Source organism: Balearica regulorum, chromosome 2 (assembly GCF_011004875.1).
Source record: "Balearica regulorum gibbericeps isolate bBalReg1 chromosome 2, bBalReg1.pri, whole genome shotgun sequence".
Lineage (NCBI taxonomy): Eukaryota > Metazoa > Chordata > Aves > Gruiformes > Gruidae > Balearica > Balearica regulorum.
In genome coordinates this window covers 2,905,014-2,925,241 of record NC_046185.1, presented here as the reverse complement: position 1 = coordinate 2,925,241, position 20,228 = coordinate 2,905,014, and the positions used below count along the sequence as shown (strand labels likewise).

Below are 20,228 nucleotides of genomic sequence, written 5' to 3'. Positions count from 1 at the left end.
CCTGGTGACATTGCCCGTTGCTGTAAGGTGGATGGTGTACTGCATGCTAAACACCGGGACGTGCAAAGGCAGGCATGGGTACGTACCAAATTATCCCGCCACCCAGGGAGCAGCTTTCTTTGGGTCCAATTTGTTTACATCACATGCTGACAGCCGGGACAGCTGCACAAGGATGCTGCACAATGGATCCTTCTCCCCTTCCACGCACACTCAACAGCATAGAATCTATCAGAGAATTGTTTTGGTTGGAAAAGACCTTTAAGATCATCAAGTCCAACCATTAACCTATCACTGCCAAGTCCTACCGCTACACCATGTCCCTAAGCACATCTATACGTCTTTTAATACCTCCAGGGATGGTGACTCAACCACTTCCCTGGGCAGCCTGTTCCAATGATTGACAACCCTTTCAGTGAAGAAATTTTTCCTGATATCCAGTCTAACCCTTCCCTGGCACAACTTGAGGCCATTTCCTCTTGTCTTATGGCTTGTTTCTTGGGAGAAGAGACCAACCCCCACCTGGCTACAACCTCCATTCAGGTAGTTGTAGAGAGCGATCAGGTCTCCCCTCAGCCTCCTTTTCTCCAGGCTAAACAACCCCAGTTCCCTCAGCTGCTCCTCATCAGACTTGTGCTCTAGACCCTTCACCAGCTTAGTTGCCCTTCTCTGGACATGCTCCAGCACCTCAATGTCCTTCTTGTAGTGAGGGGCCCAAAACTGAACACAGCACTCGAGGTGCGGCCTCAGCAGTGCCAAGTACAGGGGGACGATCACTGCCCTGGTCCTGCTGGCCACACGATTTCTGATACAAGCCAGGATGCTGTTGGCCTTCTTGGCCACCTGGGCACACTGCTGGCTCACGTTCAGCTGGCTATCAAACAACACTTCCAGGTCCTTTTCCACCAGGCAGCTTTCCAGCTACTCTTCCCCAAGCCTGCAGTGTTGCCTGGGGTTGTTGTGGCCCAAGTGCAGGATCCAGCACTGAGCCTTGTTGAACCTCATACAGTTGGTCTCGGCCCATGGATCCAGCCTGTCCAGATCACTCTCTAGAGCCTTCCTACCTTCAAGCAGATCAACGCTCCCACACAACTTGGGTGTCATCTGCAAACTTACTGAGGGTGCACTCGATCCTGTCGTCCAGATTGTTCATAAATATATTAAACAGAACTGGCCTCACTACTGAGCCCTGGGGAACACCACTTGTGACCGGCCAACAACTGGATGTAACTCCGTTCACCACAACTCTTTGGGTCCAGCCAGTTTTTGCACCACAGAGCAACATCACAGCCAGGAACCGCACGTGAGGACACAGAGCAGCACGCTGGGAGAGGAGCAACAGCAACCCAAGTTCACCAGCAAGCCCACATCAGTAGCTCTTGTATGTGCTCTTGGACAAATAGCGTGCCCACTCCTCAGCACCCCTAAAGACAAACCCAGTACCCACGTGGAAAACAGCATTCGTGAGGTTCAACAGCGACACTTGCAAAGACCAGATGGACAGGGATAAGGAAGAAATGCAACAAGATCTAGCAAGGACCTAAGCACAGGAAGAGAACCAACACATGTGTGTTATGACTGTTTGCTTTAGCACATAAAGGTATCTTATATAAAGTTGTTTTCATGCATATGTAATTTTATGCACTGATATAAACACAATTTTTCCAATCACCGTTCCTCTACCTGAAAGCACGGATGACCAGTCAGAGACGAGAAGAAAGAAAAACAGTTGGTCACACAAGAAAAGTTTGAGCACCAAAGCTGATGCTTACTGATCCCACCCGGACACGAATCCAGGCACAGGCTTAGCCTCAGTCAACCTCTCATTTCTGTCACCTGGGTGGCTGAGGCATGGGTCAGGCCAAGTTGAACAACGTCCCCGGGGAGGACCTGCTGGTGTACTTCGCGTAGAGTGGCCTCTCTGGATGTCAGCAACCTCTGGCAAATGCTTGGCCACGTGGATGAAGCAGGCTGGGGCCAGGGAGCACGCTGTGCTTGCACCCTGTACACCCCTTCCAGCAATAGTGCCTTCACCAGTGCTCGCTCAGCGCAGATCCTGGGTGGGGAGAATCGAGGAGCTAAAAAAATCTCTGCTGCTTGGACTTTAAGGGTATCGGGAGGTGAAAAATAACAAACCTGAACAGAGATATAACCTCTTTGCTGGAAGAGATGTCCTCCTGTAGCTTTGCTCCCAAAGGGCCAACATGTGACTACCAAACAGCGAGGCTTTCAAGAGCACGTCATGCCCAACTTGCAGCTGGGGTGACCCTCCCCAAACAATTCCATCCACTCTCCTCATCATGCAGCATCTACACAGGCAGAGCACCAGACCCACAGTATGCACAGAGTGAGGAGAGGGCGATCAGCAACTGGCCAAGAGCACAAAGACACCACAGAAACAGTTACAAAGTTGGACAAGTCAACAAATCAACGGAGGCCAAGACGCTGTCAAGACAGCCAGGGACCGTTACAGCAGCTGGTGGGAGATAAATATCTTGACCCCACCCTGGGTGACACCATCAACACATCCTTCAAAGTGAAAAAGGGACTTTCACATTCATCACGTTTGGCGTTCTTCATAATTCACACCACCAAACAATGCCCTGCACCAGACTCATGACTCCGGGTCCAGCAAGAGCAAGACGGGTCAGAGATACAGAGATGCCACCACAGTTATTTCCTCCCTCACTGCTAACGCAGTCTGCCCCACCACCTGGTCGGCTACAGCTTTCTAACCCATCGGTCCAGGCAGCTCCCAGAGGCCACATTCCCATGCAGCCGGTCCTTTCTGCCACAAAGAAGAAACCGCACATCGACGTGAGAAATGGGAAGGGAAAGCTATAAAGCTGAGAAAAGAGGCCTTCAGTAAAATTTGTTTTAAGGCACAACTAGCTTGTACTGAAAGTCAAATCCTCTAGTTTTCAGCCCAGATCCTTGTAGGACAATTTACGTTATCTTTCTCCAGCCAAACGTAGTGCTGGGGGACTATTCAGGGCAGCAGTAATACCACTAATGCTCTTTACTCAGTACTGCTGCAAGGAGATCCAGGGGCAATGAGCACTGATATTTAGGGAAACATCATCCGTATCAAAAGGAGCATCCGTCACACTGATTCAGCACCGGTGCTGCCGCAGGTTACATGGAAATTACACAAAGCTCTGCTCTCTCCCCAAAAATGAGCCTTGCAGGTGATGAATCAGAGTTGCTGTCTCAAGGGACACCACGAAGGAGTCATGCAAACCCACAGCAGCTCCCTACACCTCCAAGTGGAGGTAAACCAGATGGGAGGGGAAAATGAAAGAATAGTCCCAGGAAAAGCCAATGGAGCTTGGCTTCGGCTATCCTGCCCAAGAATGGAGCTGCCCCTTGTGAATCTCCTGCTGGAGCAGATAAGCGCATCCCCTGGGAGTGGAACAGTGAGAACCCAAGGGATGCATGCACATCCCACCAGCGTGGCATGGGACCAGCACTCCCCTGCTTGGCTTTCACACTGCACAGGAGACCAACAAGGCTTTAGTCACCCTGGCAAGAGCTTCGAAGAGGAGGAACACGAAGTTAAACCTGAAGACCTACAGAACAATATGGTTCTCAGTGATTTCAGGAAATTTGGGGATTTGGGGACAGACTTTTTCATAGGGTCTGTAGCAACAGAACAAGGTTTTAAAGTCACAGTTTTAAAGTCAAGGAGGGTAGATTCAGACTACACATAAGGAAGGAATTTTTTACGACGAGGGACGTGAAACACTAACACAGATTGCCCAGAGAGGTGGTAGATGTCCCATCCCTGGAAACATTCAAGGTCAGGTTGGACGGAGCTCTGAGCAACCTGATCTAGTTGAAGATGTCCCTGCTCATTGAAGGAGGGCTGGACTAGATGACTTTAAAGGCTCCTTCCAACCCAAACTATTCTATAATTCTAATTCTGCATGGCATATTTAAGCACTCGTGTTTCAAAACCCTGCCATTCTCCATATTGCATTTTTTTCTGTGCATAGCTAGCTCTAGAGATCAAAGACACGAAACTATAAAAGGACCAGCACAATGACAACACGGGGAGAACACAAAAATATGGCCACAGCTCCAAGACAGCTCCTGGATAGGGTTGCTCTCCATACGAGTGAAGCTCAGGCATGACGCACGGGGACTCCCTCCCCAGCTCACCTTCAGATCAGCACGCAGAAAAGCAGCACAGCACCAAATCCTGCTCGCTAGCTTTTCCGTAGGACGGTTGTGTACAGCCTAGTTTGGCACAAAAATCAAGGATGTGGGAGTGAAAAAAGACAACTAGCCAGACCACCAGCTATGCCTGAGTAGGTAAACAGGTGGCTTTTTAATTGAGTTAGATAAGTGGTATTTCTAATCACGTTAGCACAGGCATTTAAAACAATACTACTGGCAGGGTTATAGCTTGAGGAGAGCTTTGAAGGAATAAAAGGCCTGTTCAGGAAGGCTTTATTTTAGAGAAGAAGGAGCTCAAAACTTTCAAAAACCATCTCTTCCTTTTCATAACTCAGTCCAAAAGAGGGTGAATTAATTTCTATAAATGAAAGCCATGAAAAAAAAACAATTTCTCAATGGCAAAATTTTATTCGTATCTGCCTGAGCCACATCTTTCCACGTGCAGGTGACCCTCTCCTGCAGAGATGCTCTTACCAACTGCTTCCCCGGTCACACAAGACTTTCTTCTAATCTGGAAGGAAAAGTGAGACAACTGATTAGTACCGGGAAGAAAACTATTTCACTATCACTCCTAAGAACGTGGACACCATCAACACCATGAGCTCTGGTGTCCAGCCACAACCCCGCTGTCTCTGCGCTGGGCTGTAGGAACAGGTACAAAAGCAAGCATTGATTCCTCAAAACATCATTGTTGAGCATGGGAACAGCATCTTATTTTTAAGAGAGAGGGGACGTGAAGCTCTAAAGCTGCTCCAGGGTTTTAAGATTTCCAGATTAGCAGAGGAGGGTTATAATTGGTTGCAAGATACCTGTGAAAAATAACAAATTAAAACCTGTGATGGGAAAGGGAAATCACTTATTTAACTGTCCTGCCTTCTTTAGGATCCTAAAGCTGCCGTGGGAGGAACAGTCTGGCCACAATCCAGTTAGGTATTTCAGTTTCTGTCAAATCTGAGAGAACATGGAGAGCCCCGCTGAATCAAGATCTTCACATTTCTCACCGGCGGGTTGTTTATCTCTTGCGCTTGCTTACATACACGTACACCCTTCCCCTACCTTGCAAGAACTTCCATTTTTAGCTTTTATTCTAAGGACTGTCCTTCTAGAAACACAACTCCTCTTGGCTATAAAAGCACCTGATTCTCCTGCAAGGAAAAAGTGTTGGTGCAACCCCGAGAGGCACGTCGTGCAAACACAGAGCACTGGGTAGCTTTTGAGTTGCAACAGAGAACTGCGCCCACAAGCTGTACGGATTTACCCGCAGACACTCAGATGATGTAAGACGAGCATTAGCCAGATAAATTGTAGATTCCTTAACATATCCATCTACCTTGCAACAGCTATTAAGTATGCAGTATTTCCTAATTTACTCCATTACAAAGAAAACGCAGTGTCCATTCATCAGTCTGTTATCACAAAAGGGCTTTTAATTAATGCACCTACTTGCTTTGTTCAATTAACGCCAACAAGGAAGCCCTTCTTCACACACTGCGTTTGTCTCCTACACTACTCTGTTCACCATTTGCTGAATACAGTAATATTTTTCAGGTATTAATAAAGACATCTTATATACAAGCTATATACTTCCTATATATGCATGCTCTAGATATACAAGCTCCTTAAAAAAAAAAAAAAAAAAAAAAAAAAAGGATGCAATTTCCCCAGCAAGAAAAATTCAGAGATAAAATTGCAGCAATGATTTGTATCTGCCCGGAGCAGCAATCCCAGCCTTCGGTGACCTCCGTGCAAACATACCAAGCCAATTACACACTGTGACAGCAGACTTTCCCCTCCTGTATCAGCAGCTTCTTGGTGCTGGCTGCGAGAAGCATCAAAAGGTAGCACAACAAATATACGTGTTACCGAGCGCTTCAGGCTAGGGACGACCAGCCTAGAGGTTTAATCAAGATTTGGATCAAATTGTGCGAGGTGTTTTGTAAACATTGATCTTATTGAGTTGTGGCAGCTAGAGGATGTAATTCCCAACCACCTGACCATTTAAGCTATGAAAATCACCATCGGGCAACTCAGCTCAGTCCTCCCCCTTCATCAGCCACAGTCTTCATTAGCAGACGAGTGGTAATTTGGGTACCCCACCTCATCCTTCAGCACTGTACACCTGGGACATCCCCAAGAGAGCTCTTGTCTCCTCTAGGTAAGGTCAAACTAGCCCGTGGGGCAAACAGAAACTTTTAAAAAGCGTCCAACCATAGCTAGAAGCTAACAGAAGAGATGTGATCAGCTTCTTGGAGATTAACGCCATGACAAGGCAATGTGCAGCTTGTCAGTTTGCTTTCTATTGCCCAGGACAACCTAGGTCCAACTTCTTCTTGAGCGACACCATCACCTCTCTGAGTATAAGGATGCTTTTTCTGCTGGGCATCCCAAAGCACCTTTAATTCACCTCCTTTCTTTAGGAAGGAAAACAAGCAGTAGGGGCTGAAAGCTGGGAATTCATGACTTCAGCTGCCAGCCTCTTCCACTCCAGGAACAGAAATTTAGGAAGAGTATGATGAAGAGCACCTAAGAGACCACTGGGTTTCTGAATGTTACCATCAGCAAGTGATGCACTTAGGTCTGAATTTCAACCCTCACATGCTCACCATCCCCATTTACTGCAAGGCAGTGCTAAGAGCAGCTAAAACCCAGGTGATGCTCCATCAGGAGAAAGAAATACAGGAGCATGCACTTAAGAGAGCCTGAAGCCTCACACAGGCTCTCCCAAACCACCAGATCCAAAAATCAGCTCATCCGATAAGTGCCCACAAAGGCACAGTAACTCTAGATCCCATCTGCTACCCAAAAGGGTAAGCTATCCCCTCCTCCTGAGATGTTTACAGAGGGAAACCACCTCAACCACCCAGCTCACCAGTCACCCAGGTGCTCTGACTCTTCTCCAATCTGCTCCACCTACGCTTGCGCGTGCAAAACAAACCCCAGGACAGCCGTGTTTTCCCCAGAAGAACAAAAACAGCAGACTCGAAGAGGGAAGATCCATCTGGAAAGCAAACGTTGTGAAAAGCATCCCGTCGTTCAGCCAGGATGAGTGTGCCCAAGAGTAACGTCGGCCATTTGCGGTGATGGCCAAGGACTGGGAGCAGGAAATCTCGTGCGGGAGATGACGGACAGAAACGCGCTAAGATTCAACAAGAAAGGCAGGAAGGCTGGAAAAACTGCACACCAAAGCTTCGGATGGCAGGAAGAAGAGCAGCTCTAATGAGGCCAACAAAGTCGCAATGGATTTCAACCCCTATATGCCGATAGATGCTACAGTGACAGCGTCAATGGTAATCCATCCTCCAGCTTCCAGGGGATGGACTGCACCATCATCTGCTTGGAACTACAAAGGACACATGCTTTTCTAAAACCCCCAAAATATGCACCCACTTAAGTATTATACTTCGGGCTTTTTTTTTTTTTTTTCTTTTTTTCTTCTTTGTCTGAAGCATTCAGCCACAAAACGAAATTATTTCTGCCTGCACTGATAGAGGAAATGCCCCTGACTGTTTAGGTGAGGTTAATTTCAGGATTGTGGCCAGACTGAGGAAATTGGTGGAAGAAATTCTTCACAGTTGGATAATGAGGTTGCAGTTTTATGAGTAATTCTCCTGAGTTATGTGCCCAGCACCTTGGGTGTGGGTGATACGTTCATTCCTGCCCTCCCTTTTTGAATGGAAAATGCCATCCAAGCACACAAACACAGTATTTATTTTTAAAAAAACAACAAAAATCATGAGATGGAGGCACAGATTGCATCTCACTTGTACAATGTCCAATACGGCTGCTATCTAGGAGTTTGTCTGGTGGGTTTCCAGGAACGTCCCCAAGCTGCAACACAACCAAGACGTACACCATATCCTCCCTAAAACTTAAAGAGCCTCTGGGGTGGAAACCAGGACAGTATCAAGACAAATCAACATTCAAAGACACTGCCCGGTACACCTCTATTCCTAACAACACTTTGATGTGGAGAGACCAATTCAGGCTTCCTCACTCCCAACATTCACATCCTCGCTGCTGGGCCACCTCGCATCTTCGCGCGTGGTCCTACACGCAGTGCAAGGACCAACTGTCTGTACCAATGACACGTTCCTCCCCAAATGATATTGCGTAAGTGGATTGCAACCAGCTCCTCCTTTTGAGCAAGCAAAGGCTTCCACAAGGAGGTTACCTGAAGTTTTAATGCTGTCAAAGCTCAGTTGCATGGAAACCGGAGGGGAGTAAGAAAAGCCCTTTTCTGAAGATCTCTGCTCCATCTGGACCCATCACCTTCCATTACTCAGCTGCCTTTCTGGGAATTCTCCATGCCTTCCTCTATGCCATGCCCAAGCACTAGACATGAAAATCACTTACGACAGTTCCTGCTGGCATGACATCGACTCTGTTTCTCTTAGAGGATGAATTAGCAGATGGGACCAGTGGAAGATGTCTGAGCTAGAGACCTGGACAACTGGAGTCTTTCCAATCCAGTAACTACAGACCAAAAGACTGAGGATGCAAAGAACTTTCTGGGTCAAAACATCTCTCCTAGGGGTAGGAACAGGGTCAAGGAAGATATGCAGGTGGTTACTGACAGGCTGTGCGGGCTAACTTATGTCTGCATGGTTGGTTTTACTGTTCCCCAAATTCCTGCTCTGCTTTCTTATTCCCCAGTCAACCCACTGTATTATTCCAGCAAAATAACCAAAGAGCTTTTGAAATTAATATGATGGGCTCACAAGCATCTTCCGTCATGCAGAACTAAAATTAAAATGTACACCCGGCCTCGCTTCATTCCCTGAAATTCCTCATGTGGAAACTTCCCTGAGTCACGTCAAGAGACTCTTGACAGCTGAAAGAGCTAATGGAAAACTGCACTTGCAGCAGGAGCAAGAGCATTGCTCTGCCACTACCAGACTTCAAAGCAGGGTTCCAGTTCCACCACTCATGCCTGTTCTAGCAGACCAGTTGCTGCTTGAGACACACCACCTTTAGAGCGTTGTTTCCTCTACATACATGGAGGACAGTCATCCTCCAATACAAAGGGACATGGGAGGACCAGGAGAAGACAGGTTTCCCAATACTTTGGAGCAGCAAAAGGCAATCATGAGTGTTTTCTCAGAAACCATTGCTGAAGGTCTCATGCATGTTCTGGCTTTGCCACCACACTGACGTAAGAGAAGTAAAACTAGAAGCCAGGAGAAAACTGAAATTACCTTACTAGTAAAAATCCTAAGGAGCAGGTGCGAGCAAACACAGAGTTTGGGGGCTACAACACCATGACATGTCACAAGATTGGGCATCCCTAAGTAGAAAGAGCTCCTGAGAACCACCTGTGAAAGCATCTCTGCCCACCATGCACATCAACTGCTTACCCTATAGAGAGGTATTGGGCCAAGACGTGTAATGCTGCCCTACCAGACCACAGCAAAACCCTGACAGCCATGCTACGCCTGGCTTTAGGACTCTGAAACTCTAGCTGAGATGAGCAGGTCTATAAGAGGGAGTCTCGGGACAGATAATGACCCACAGCCCTCAAGGCAGTCAGTGTCCAATTGTGAAAACCCTGTTCAACAACCAGGAATCAATATGGCAAGTTAAGGAGTTTCCAAGATCTTGCTGCCCACCTCAACAGATTTTTTTCACATTACCTCCCTTGTCCACATGGTTGACAATTCCTTTGTGGCTCCTCACACTATCAGGACCACAGCAAGAAAACTGACGCCATCTCAGACGTCTTCCTGGCTCAGCAAACACAGCTGCCTGCACTTGATGCATATTTTGAGGTTGAAATCGAGATGCAAACTGCTGCTAAAATAACCGCCACGGAGGAGTGGTTGCTGCAATACCGAGACACTTTCCATTTCTTCCCTCCCTGTCCCTCAAGTGATTTTACCAGCCTATAGAAGGAAATAGGAATTCCATGCCTCAAAGGAAGAGTCGTCTTCTACTCATCATAGACATCCACACGTGCACCCAAGTAGCTGGGTGAGACACTGTCTTCTGTCCCCGGCCACCAGTATCACACTAACCACTACCAGCACAGCGTTGTAACGTGTTGGTCGGAAAAAACAGACAAGGCAAGAAGAAGCAAGAGTACCAAGAACCAGAAGCTAAAATTGCAGGACTTTCCCAGATGGGATGAACAGGAGGTTTCCTCTGCTCCATCGCAGCATCCAAGGGAGCATCTAAGGAGCCACCAAGCCAAACGAGAAGGTCCTCATCCTGTGCACAGAGGAGATGCATGGCAGAGGCTGTGTGGGATCAGGTCAGAATGATCAGTGTGGTCAAGGGATAAAAACTATGCCTAGGGACAAAGTGATGGCAACATCCCTTGGTGATGCCTGCAATCTCTCATACTATGCTGGTTTGCCTGCTTCATGAGCTTTAAACTTTTGGAACACATCTCCAGAAAAAGTTATAATTTACTGGCATGTATTTTCCATTGCCTCCACTTTTACTGCATTTTTATTGTGGTGCCCAAATATTCAAATGTTGAAAAAGTGGAGTGGGGACTGGTAAGGCACATCCACAGAGGCACCAGCAGAAGATGCTTTCTCCGATGCAGGAGGACAGATCTGAAAACAGCTTCTTGCTCTGTAACAAAAGTCCTACCACGGCAGCAACGTCAGGTGTCAGAACATGAGCTCCTGCAAAATTACAAAATTCACTTGATGGTGTACAGATATTATGGTCCGCACGGCACATTTCCAACACCGGCTGTTTTTTCAGTCATGATTCCTCCTTACCCCTAATACAGCCGACAGTAACGCATGTAGGATCTGGAAAGTCAGCACAGGGGAAGATGACTCTCAAAGACAGGAAGACAACAGTGCATTTCAGCAAGGACTTTAGAGTCAGTTATCTGATGCTTTAGACTCCACTGATGTCATTTATGAATTTAAAAATGCATCTAAGGCTTTAACATCCTCTCCCAGTCATTCTCTTTAGGATACCAATGCAATTTAACACAATTAGGCGAGACAGAAAGCCCAGACCTTTTTAGAGGATTAACTGAATTCTAGTTGTTGGGCAAGACAAAGAGAAGCCAGCTCAACAGGCAGGCTGGACAAAAGCACATTACCACCTCTGGATGGTTTTCAGATCAGCATGGGACTTTGTAAGGAGGAACAGCACTTTCCCAAAAGGCATCGAGTCCTGCTACAGCTCTACATGAAGAAAAAAACACCCAAACAAACAAACATCAAGTAATCCTCGATTTGTTAGCAGGAAAAGAAAAGGTTTCCTTTAGGGGAAAAAAAAAACAACAAACCAAACCAAACCAACAACAACAAAAAATCTCATCTTTAATACTGGAAAAACCCAAAACTCTAAAAAAAGGTGCCAGGGCACATTGGTCTATTTGCAGAGGTGTTATCTGAAATTCTCAACATTAGGGGAGAAAAGAGAGGAGAGCTCTTGGCGTGAGGCTTCGGGATGCTGAAGGCATTTATTTCCATTGCTTAAGTTTCAGATTTGAACTGAGAAGCTGACAAAAGTCTTCAGAGGTACCTTGAAACATTTCCCATCACGACTGCTCCTTGCAAAGGAGAAGCAGTTTAAAACCTGGCATTCAGTAGATATTTGTGCAATTTGCCATCTTCCACAGAACACTCAGTCATCTTTAATTCTGGACCTTTTTTTCTATTAAAAGACCCAAAAAAACCATTTTTGTTATCACTGACTGCAATTTAAAATAATAAAAAAAGGATCAGATTTATTAAAAAAATCTTCTGGATCTACCCCACAACTGCTCAGTGACTTCAGAAGACATTTAGGTGGTAAAAAAGATCTTGCCAATATCTTTCCAGGAGAAATTCAAGTGCTCTTAACTTGTGCCTCTCTATTTTTTTAAAGGACATGGATCAGGAGGATCTCAGAAGTAACCAGTGTATCAGCTCTACCCTTGCAGGAAGGAACAAGATGAAGAACCAGCCACCTAAGCAAAGGTACGTGGTGCCACGTGCCGTGGTTGCACGCCTGACATGCTGAAGGTGTTTGGGCCAGTCCTGCATCCCCATGCCTTCACCTCCCATCCTAAATCTGGCACGACAGTACTGACCTTTGTAAAGTGCTTTGAGATCTCTGGGTCTGTTACAAAAGGTACAGATTACCTTAAATCCAGGTAATCCAAAGCAAATCACTGCAGCAAGTTAATGGCGCGGTCTATCTGAAAATAGACAGAAATCCCCAGCAAAAAGATCTAAGTCGTCATGATAGAAAAATAAATCCTGGCAGATTGTTGCTAGCATTATATGAATCATCATGTTGTTATAGCAACTTCATATCTGCATCGAATCTGAAATCCAAGCACAGCTGAAATAATATAACAGCATTAAGTAAAAATGATATATAACAAGATAAAAATGGATCGGCTCGATCTCAGAGGAGCACCCACACTTCTTTCTCACCCTCTTCCCTCCCTTTGAAAACATTGCTCTCCTGTATTTAAACAAAGAGAAGAGACTTGGAGCTTACGGAGAAGAAGCAGAGCACTAACAAGCTTTTGAATTCAAGGAGAACCTTCAAACTGAAGAACCACCTTTAAATAAAAACACGTGCAATTCTCAGTTATTACCACCAGCCGGGACCATCTGACCCTAATGTTCCTATGTACTGCAAAATTCATGCATTGCATGAATTATATAAATATATATAATTTTATAAATATATATATAATTCATACATTGCGTGAATTCTATAAATATATATGCACGCTGTCATTCCCCTCTGTTCAGGACTCCTGAGCAGAGAGATCCCAACCAGAACCAAAGATGCAGAAGCAAGAAAGGGGATGCACAAGGTCTGTTTTTAAAACTGAAGGTATATGTGGTTATTTTATTACCGGAGAAAAAGCAAAAAGTGTCACCAAGGTTCCTTCCACCAGAGCAGCAAAGGAAGAAAGCTCAATAAACATATTTATTTCACGGACTTGGCAGAAAAGCATAGCTCCTCTGAAAGGCAGGAGGCTCCCATCAACCTCAGAGAGACAGCAGGTGCCTCAGCAGACATCGCTTTGCTCCAATTAGTGCCAAGGATGCCCAGAAAGCACCGCAGGGCACCGAACTGCTCCTCCTCCCCGTGGGATGCTGCCGGCGTCAAGGCGGTTTGAAGGCAGGAGAAGGGAAAAAGTTGGGAGATTTGCAAAGTTTGATGTTCCAAGCAAATTAATACCAAATAAACAAAAAAATCCCCAAGCCCACAGCTCCAGTCTCAACAAGGTTCTACGAGTCCTTATAGCAGCACTAAAGTAACTCGATTAATTAAAAGCTACTAAAAAGAAGCAGCCTAACTTATTCTTTCAGAGTTCAAGACAGCAAAAGCATCGCTCTGCCCCAGACAGAACTTTGTTTTCTTTTTTCTTTTCTTCTTTTTCTTAAATGCATTTATTCATTAAAGTTTCCTCGTAGGCTGTGTAATGAGTCACTTCTCTTTGCTGCTCTATAAAGTGCAAAGGGAGGGAGAGGAATGGGATTTAAAGAGAGGATGGAGATACTCACAAAGCCTGTTAGAAAAGCTTGAAAAGCTTTTGAGGGAGCCACAGATAAAGCAAGGCAGCTCCTCGCATGGGCTCCAAAGCTTTTTCTCTATCACCATCGCTTTCCCGGGGTCTGAGTCTGGCTGTCTCCTTGCTTACAGCCAGCACAGAAAGCCACCCCCTGTCCTCCACCCAAAAATAACTCGCTTAGCCTTCTTCCTCCCCAGAAGAGCTTAGGAAGAGAAATCCGGAGCTCCAGTAGCAAGCAGGAGGGATGCTGCTCCTCGCATGGACTTGGTGGGTCACAAGTATGGATGGGACTATCTCTGCACCAGTGAAGTATGATCAAGGGAGATCACTGAAGTTGGTATCATCAACAGCACAAGGCATTTTGTCTCTCTTACCCTTGGAGCCACAGCCACCAACTCAGAATGAGCCACACGTGTCCACATGGGTGGTTGAAGGCTGCAAGCAGCTACTTTGCAATTGGTTCTCTGGTGGGGAAGAGGAGTCCCTCAGATCAGTAATGCCAAGCTCAACAAAAAGCCCAGGAGACAAAATCTCCCATCACCAGCCTTAATTCAGATGGGATCTGGAACGTTGTGTTTTCATCCCACAACTGCCCTCAGGAGTCCCCCCCACCGCAGCTCTCCAGGACCTTCATCCACTCCTCAAGGCCTCCCTTCATCAACAGAAGCTTTGAGGAAGCAAGCCAATAACCAGCACACAGGTCTGACACAAGTCTGCAGAGAGGCTGCACAAGAGGAACAGCACATATGTCAGCAGGGTCTTGATTGATGTTGAGCGCTGATGGATCAGGGCCAGAAGAACCTCCACCAAGAAAGCGAAGGGAGATGCTACTCTAGCAAAACTCAGAAGCATACTCCAGACTCTCCTTGGGCCAAACTCATGAGTCCCATGAAGCTCAGACTGATGAAATTATCACTTCCTAACACAGGAAACACTCAGTTTGCCAACCCAAATCTCCTTAGAGATGGTGACAGCAAAACAGCTACTGCACAGCTCCACCGACCATTGGTTTAGATAGACTTTGACCTACAGCACCAGACCTCTTGACTGACCACCTGCACAGCACCCACTATCCAAGGATGGCAAGCAAAAGCCAAAGATACCACACATGGGATGTTGCATCATCCATCTTCACGTCTTCAAAAGCTACCTCCTACCTACCAGACAGATGCTGTGCTGATGGCAAATGCGTTACCTTCAAGCTCTTGCCAGCCATTTGCTTAGTCCTTGGGTGAGAAGGACCTTAACCCTTTGGAGGTCCCCAGCACTACTGCAATAAACACAAACCCCAAAAAGCACTGAAGGACTTGAAACTCCTGCAGTGATGGTCACGATCATGTGTCATACTTCATGGCAGAGATCTTCTACCTTACCTAGAATGGTGTCTCTCACTTTTCTAATATTTATTCTAGCTGAGAAAGAAAAATTTTAAAAAAGAAAAAAAAACTCAAACATAAAACTCAAAGTGAAAAAAAAAAGAAAAATCACAAAATATAAAATAAATTAAAAAAAAACCAAACAAAACTAAAGACAGAATCTAGGGGAACTTTTTTGCTGTCACCTAGACTGGTTCCAAAGGGTTCACGTGCCAATCTAGTAATAAAGCTGTCATAAGGGGTGATGTGATTTTAGCTTGCAAGCTGAAGGTTGCTATGGGAGGCTGTTCCCAGCAGCAGCGCTGCGCAGTGTTTGTAAAAGCCCTTCCCAGCACCAGACACCGCTCTGATTTTTGAGTAGGAAGAAATTCACTTTTTTTTTTTTTTTTTTTTTTAAAGTCCCAGAAAAAGCGGCAGTCCTGGAAAGAGATGGGGAGGGGAAAAAAAATAATAAATGGGGCTGTAATTCAGATGCCTATAGAGGTGCAGATGCTGCAACATCCCCTTCCCAAAGCTAAAGCAGCAGGTAAACCCCAGTAAATCAGCGCGCATCAGCTGAGCCGGGGTTGCCGCATTCGCCAACGCAGGGTTTGCTCGGATGTGGGAGAAGTTAAAGACGATCCGATGATCTCACGCACCGTACAAGCGGGGAGCAGAAATGGGAACAGTTACTGAGATACCTCTGCAGCATTAAACTGCAGGGTGCGTCGACCGTGCATTTAAATCCTGACTCTCTGATAAAAACGAGGCATCGCTTCACAACAGGTTCAGGAAGTTTACCTAGCATGGGACAAGATTTTTAGAATTTAAAAAAAAAAAAAAGAGAGAGATATATATATATACAGGGAACTGTGTAAAGAATAAAAGAAGATATATATACAGGGAGCTGTGCAAAGCTGATCAAATACAAATGACTCTCTTAAAAGTAACAAACAAGTAAGCACAGAAGATATTTTCTATACCAAATTGCAAGATTTAGGAGCCCGTTACAATCTGCAGGATTTACAGAGGAAGCACAATAAGAAGGAGGTTTACTGAGGACTTAACACAAGGACATAGCCATGAAGCAGCAGGAGGGGGAGATGCGGTAGCTATTTACCTTTACACAGTGCGCTGAAGACTACTGAACACTGATTTATTAAAGGATTTTAATTCAGGCTGCCAAAGCTTCCAGCCTTTAGGTGCTTTAATTCTTTGCAGGTTAAGGAAAGCAGAGTTGGTAGATGAAATATACGGATAGGGGTGAATACTTAACGAGCGAGCACACTGCAATTCTGTGGACATGTGCTTACATTAACATCAAGACAGATATATAACTGTGTTATTTAAAGGACAAACTGAGGATGCAGTAATATTAACGATGACAAAAATAAAGGTTAGCAAACGACACATTTTGAGCCCCTGCCCAGATGTGAGCAGACAGCCAAAAGCCGGTGTATCCCGTACTCCAGTCCAGAACTGGACCGCCTCTTCCTTCGCAAATTGACAACAGGAGATGCTATTTTTACGAAAACGCAGCCAGTTACAGCAGAACCAATAAACCAGAAAGCCAAATCCTTCGGGACTTTCTGTTTGTAAGGTTTTCAGGGCTTTTTTGCCTCTGTCTCCAAAGCCTCTCACACTGGTACCTAAGTGAGCTGCAATAATTAACTCTCGCGCAGTACTTGCTCATCGGGGGTGCAGCGCTCAGGCGGTCGGTTCAGAGCAAAGGCTGGAACTGAGGGGGTTAAATCGGGCTTATAATGGGTAGGAAATGGCAAAAATCAATTCGATTTAGTGCTGCTCTATTTCGGGCAATTCTCCCCTGTTGCTACTTTAACTTGTCAATGCAAAAAAGCCCCAATATTATATACTGTTTATATTTTTAACATATATATCTCATATATAATATATATTATATATCTTTATACACACATATAATATGTATTTTTATATATACACACTATTAAAAGTACGTAAGTTTTCATATTCTACACTTGTGAAAAAATAAACCTTTTCACTTGCAAAATCCCATAGACACAGACCAAAATGTTAGCCGCAAGGTCTCATCAGACCAAGGAGATGATTTTCCAAGGCTGCCAGATCACCATCATCGGCACCAACACCGGCCAGAAAAAAAGGTCAGGACCTTGTGTCTATCATGAACACAACTCTTTTCCCCCTCTAGCTACGACGATACATCTGGTTTTCAAAGGATCATTACAGATGTGCTGTCTATGCGGCGGAAGGAAATCTTACTGATGACGCAGGAGTCTTCAGTAGATCAGTGGAGCATCTGCTTTACATGGAAAATAGGGTAACCCAGATGGGCTGAAAACGGACGTCTGGAGTCAAAAGAAATGGAAGAGCGTACAACCACGCAAAGGTGATGTGTACCTGCAGGAATACAAGGCAGAATCCTCTGTCCTACTCAGCATAGCTATCCCTGCTGAGATGGTCCTTCTTCAAGACCAAGAGCCAAGATCTCCTCCAGGCAGGTTCACAACCATGAACCTCTGTGACGTCAAAGCTTTCAGACCCAATTTAAACTATGATGGAAGTTAAATGTAGGTACAACCTCAAGACAAGAGAAGGAAAACTGATCTGAGTCCGATGTTCAGGTATGCAATTGAGATGCTGGAGAAGAGGTATTTCCAAAGCATGGCTCCAGCATGGCTCCTGAACATCACAGTTGAGCTTTTGACAATGTCTGGGTTTGAGACAAAATCCTGCCATGGACCAGAGAATTCATCACCAATGGAAATTTTGCCAGAACACGCAAATAACCCAAACAGCAGTCTTTATCAATAAGTCGGTATTTGCCTATGTACCCATGCTCCATTTTTTTCCTGAAAATACTTCACCAGCAATTCTGAGCCTGCAGTACCATGCAAGAAAAGAAACAGACATTGAGATGTACCAACTACAGTGACAGTACCAGGAACATACCATCCAAGAAAAATTATTATATTGATGGAACTATTTTGCTACAAGCAAAACAAATTATTGCAGAAGACCTCACTATTAGACCAAGGCTTCGGAGCCCAGCCAGCCCACCACCATCTACCCACCCTTTGCATCTCGCTTTATTCCCAACGCTCCTGCTTCCCCGGCACTCTGATAATAGGCTCTGGGATGTCCTTCCCAGCGGTCTCAACGCCTTGTCAGCAGAAATTCAAATCAATCCAGCCCTGGAAGCAGCTGCAGCAAATAACTCAATCACATTCATCATTTTAACTTATCCTATTTATGAATCAGGTCAAGCTTGAAATCTCCATTTACATTATCAGCCTTCCTGATATTAAGATAACCATGCAGAGGACTGATCAAAGGTTCTTCGTAACTTTGGAGAGCAACAATTACCATATGGGAGCACTTTATTTATCCCAGTGTCCCTTTTTGACTACGAAGAGTACTTTCTTCCCCAGAAATTAGGATGAGGAACACCACGCTGAATAAGAAAGCACTGCTGATACTAAATCTGAGCTCCTCCATTCAGTAACAAGGCAGCAGGTACCGCACATACATCTCTGAATAACCACAAAGCTCATCAGGTTTTAAAACACAACATCTGCTGAAAATCTCTGAGAAAAAGAGATATTCAAGCTGCATTGAATTACCTTTATTTTATGTAGGCTAGATGGAAGGGCGTTCAGATTTTTCCAGATTGATTTTGAAAATCATCAAAAATGGTGCTCTTAACAGCATTCATTTCTCCACACCATCACCAGGTCACGGTCACAGCTGGTACAGATCTGATGACAACCAGAACAAAACAAAACAAAACAAAACAAAACAAAACAAACAAAAAAAAGCAATTCCTATCTTCTCAAAGAACTTTCACTCTGCTGTTTACCTCCAACTCGCTATTTTTCTTCCTACAAAAAATAAAATGTAACATCATTCTGCTATTTTTGGAAGTAGACGTTTTATCCAGAATGTGGGCAGAGGGAAACAATTTGTATCCGGATTTTAGGATTATTTAAAGAGGGGGGAAAATGTAAGGACATAAGCTAATAAAACAGTGTTATTCAGGGGAGAAAAAACCCAAATCTAAAAATATTTTAATTGAAGTGCTTCACTTCTGATACCAGCTATTAAGAACACAAATACAATCATTTATTTATCTCACAGGCAGCAAGAAAATTTTACAAAAAAAAAAAAAAAAGTCACATGTGACATAATCCAGTGACAATCGTTGCCATTAATTCGAGAACGACGTTGTATTGAACATTTCAAGCGCGATTACGCTGTAACAAAATGGCACCATGCCACCAAGTCCTACAAATTATTATCTCTCAATACGTCCCTTCCTCGCAAAGATGCCAGGAGGATGAATAAATAAAGCGCTCCCAGATCAAAGAGTGAAAGGCACCGAAGAAACGTGGGGGATCCTTCAAATGACCACATTTGGGACAACGTGGAAAGATGACCTTTATGGTTGGTGTCACAACTCCCAACCAGGATGTGACTTGAGAATTACTGTGTCAACAAGATGCCTTCTGCAAAGGAGTTAAACACATAGGGTTTAGAATGACGGTAGCCTGCTACGAGTCATAACTTCGGATGCAGTTAATGCTACCGGCTCTATTTTGTTGCTGCCAATGGCAGGAAACTTTCCATTGAGCTTCTCTAATGTGAACAAACCATCATGAGTAGTGGAGATGAAAGCTCAAGGTAGCTCCGCAGGTGATGCACAACCTCAGAAGGACTTCAGGTCTCATGCTCGTGACCATCCTTTCTCTGGCCACGCCTTCAGTTTAGGAGGAAGCAAACAGAATCACGAACATTGCCAAGTCCGGGCAGCAAGACCGTAACACAGCTAATTAAATGCTTCGTCAAAGATTTTCCGATCATTCAAAGGATTGGGATGTGCAAGGAAGAGGCTTGCAGAGCTATGAACAGCAGCCAGAGTGCTGAGTAAGCACATCTGAAAACAGAATTCAATTTAAATTCCCTGAACGCGTTAGGGAAAAGGAAAATGAGAAAAAGTCATCCTGTGGCCAAGCTCATCCACATAACCAGGGTTGTGTCTAGGAATCTAGTTTGGCTTCTCTACAGTCAAGGGAGGGAGACTGGAGTCTCCGCAAAGGAGCTCCACTGACCATGGAAGGAGTCACGGGTCCCCAGTAACTTCTTCAAATCCCTTGGGACTGGCATCATCACTACCTGAGTTTGACTGTAGAAGCAAACACAACCCACCCAGCATC

At 45.1% G+C, this 20,228-nt stretch overlaps 1 protein-coding gene across 8 annotated transcripts in view; it reads right to left on the bottom strand.

Moving 5' to 3' along the window:
* Positions 1 to 20,228, bottom strand: part of TSNARE1 (t-SNARE domain containing 1) — a 500,132-nt gene that overhangs the window by 448,105 nt on the left and 31,799 nt on the right. For 2 of the 8 annotated variants that reach the window (XM_075743200.1, XM_075743201.1), the window contains exon 3: positions 4,651 to 4,687. The exons of the other annotated variants lie outside the window; for them this stretch is intronic. The gene's annotated coding sequence lies outside the window, so the exon portion shown is untranslated. The remainder of the gene's footprint in view (positions 1 to 4,650; positions 4,688 to 20,228) is intronic. 8 annotated transcript variants of the gene reach the window in all.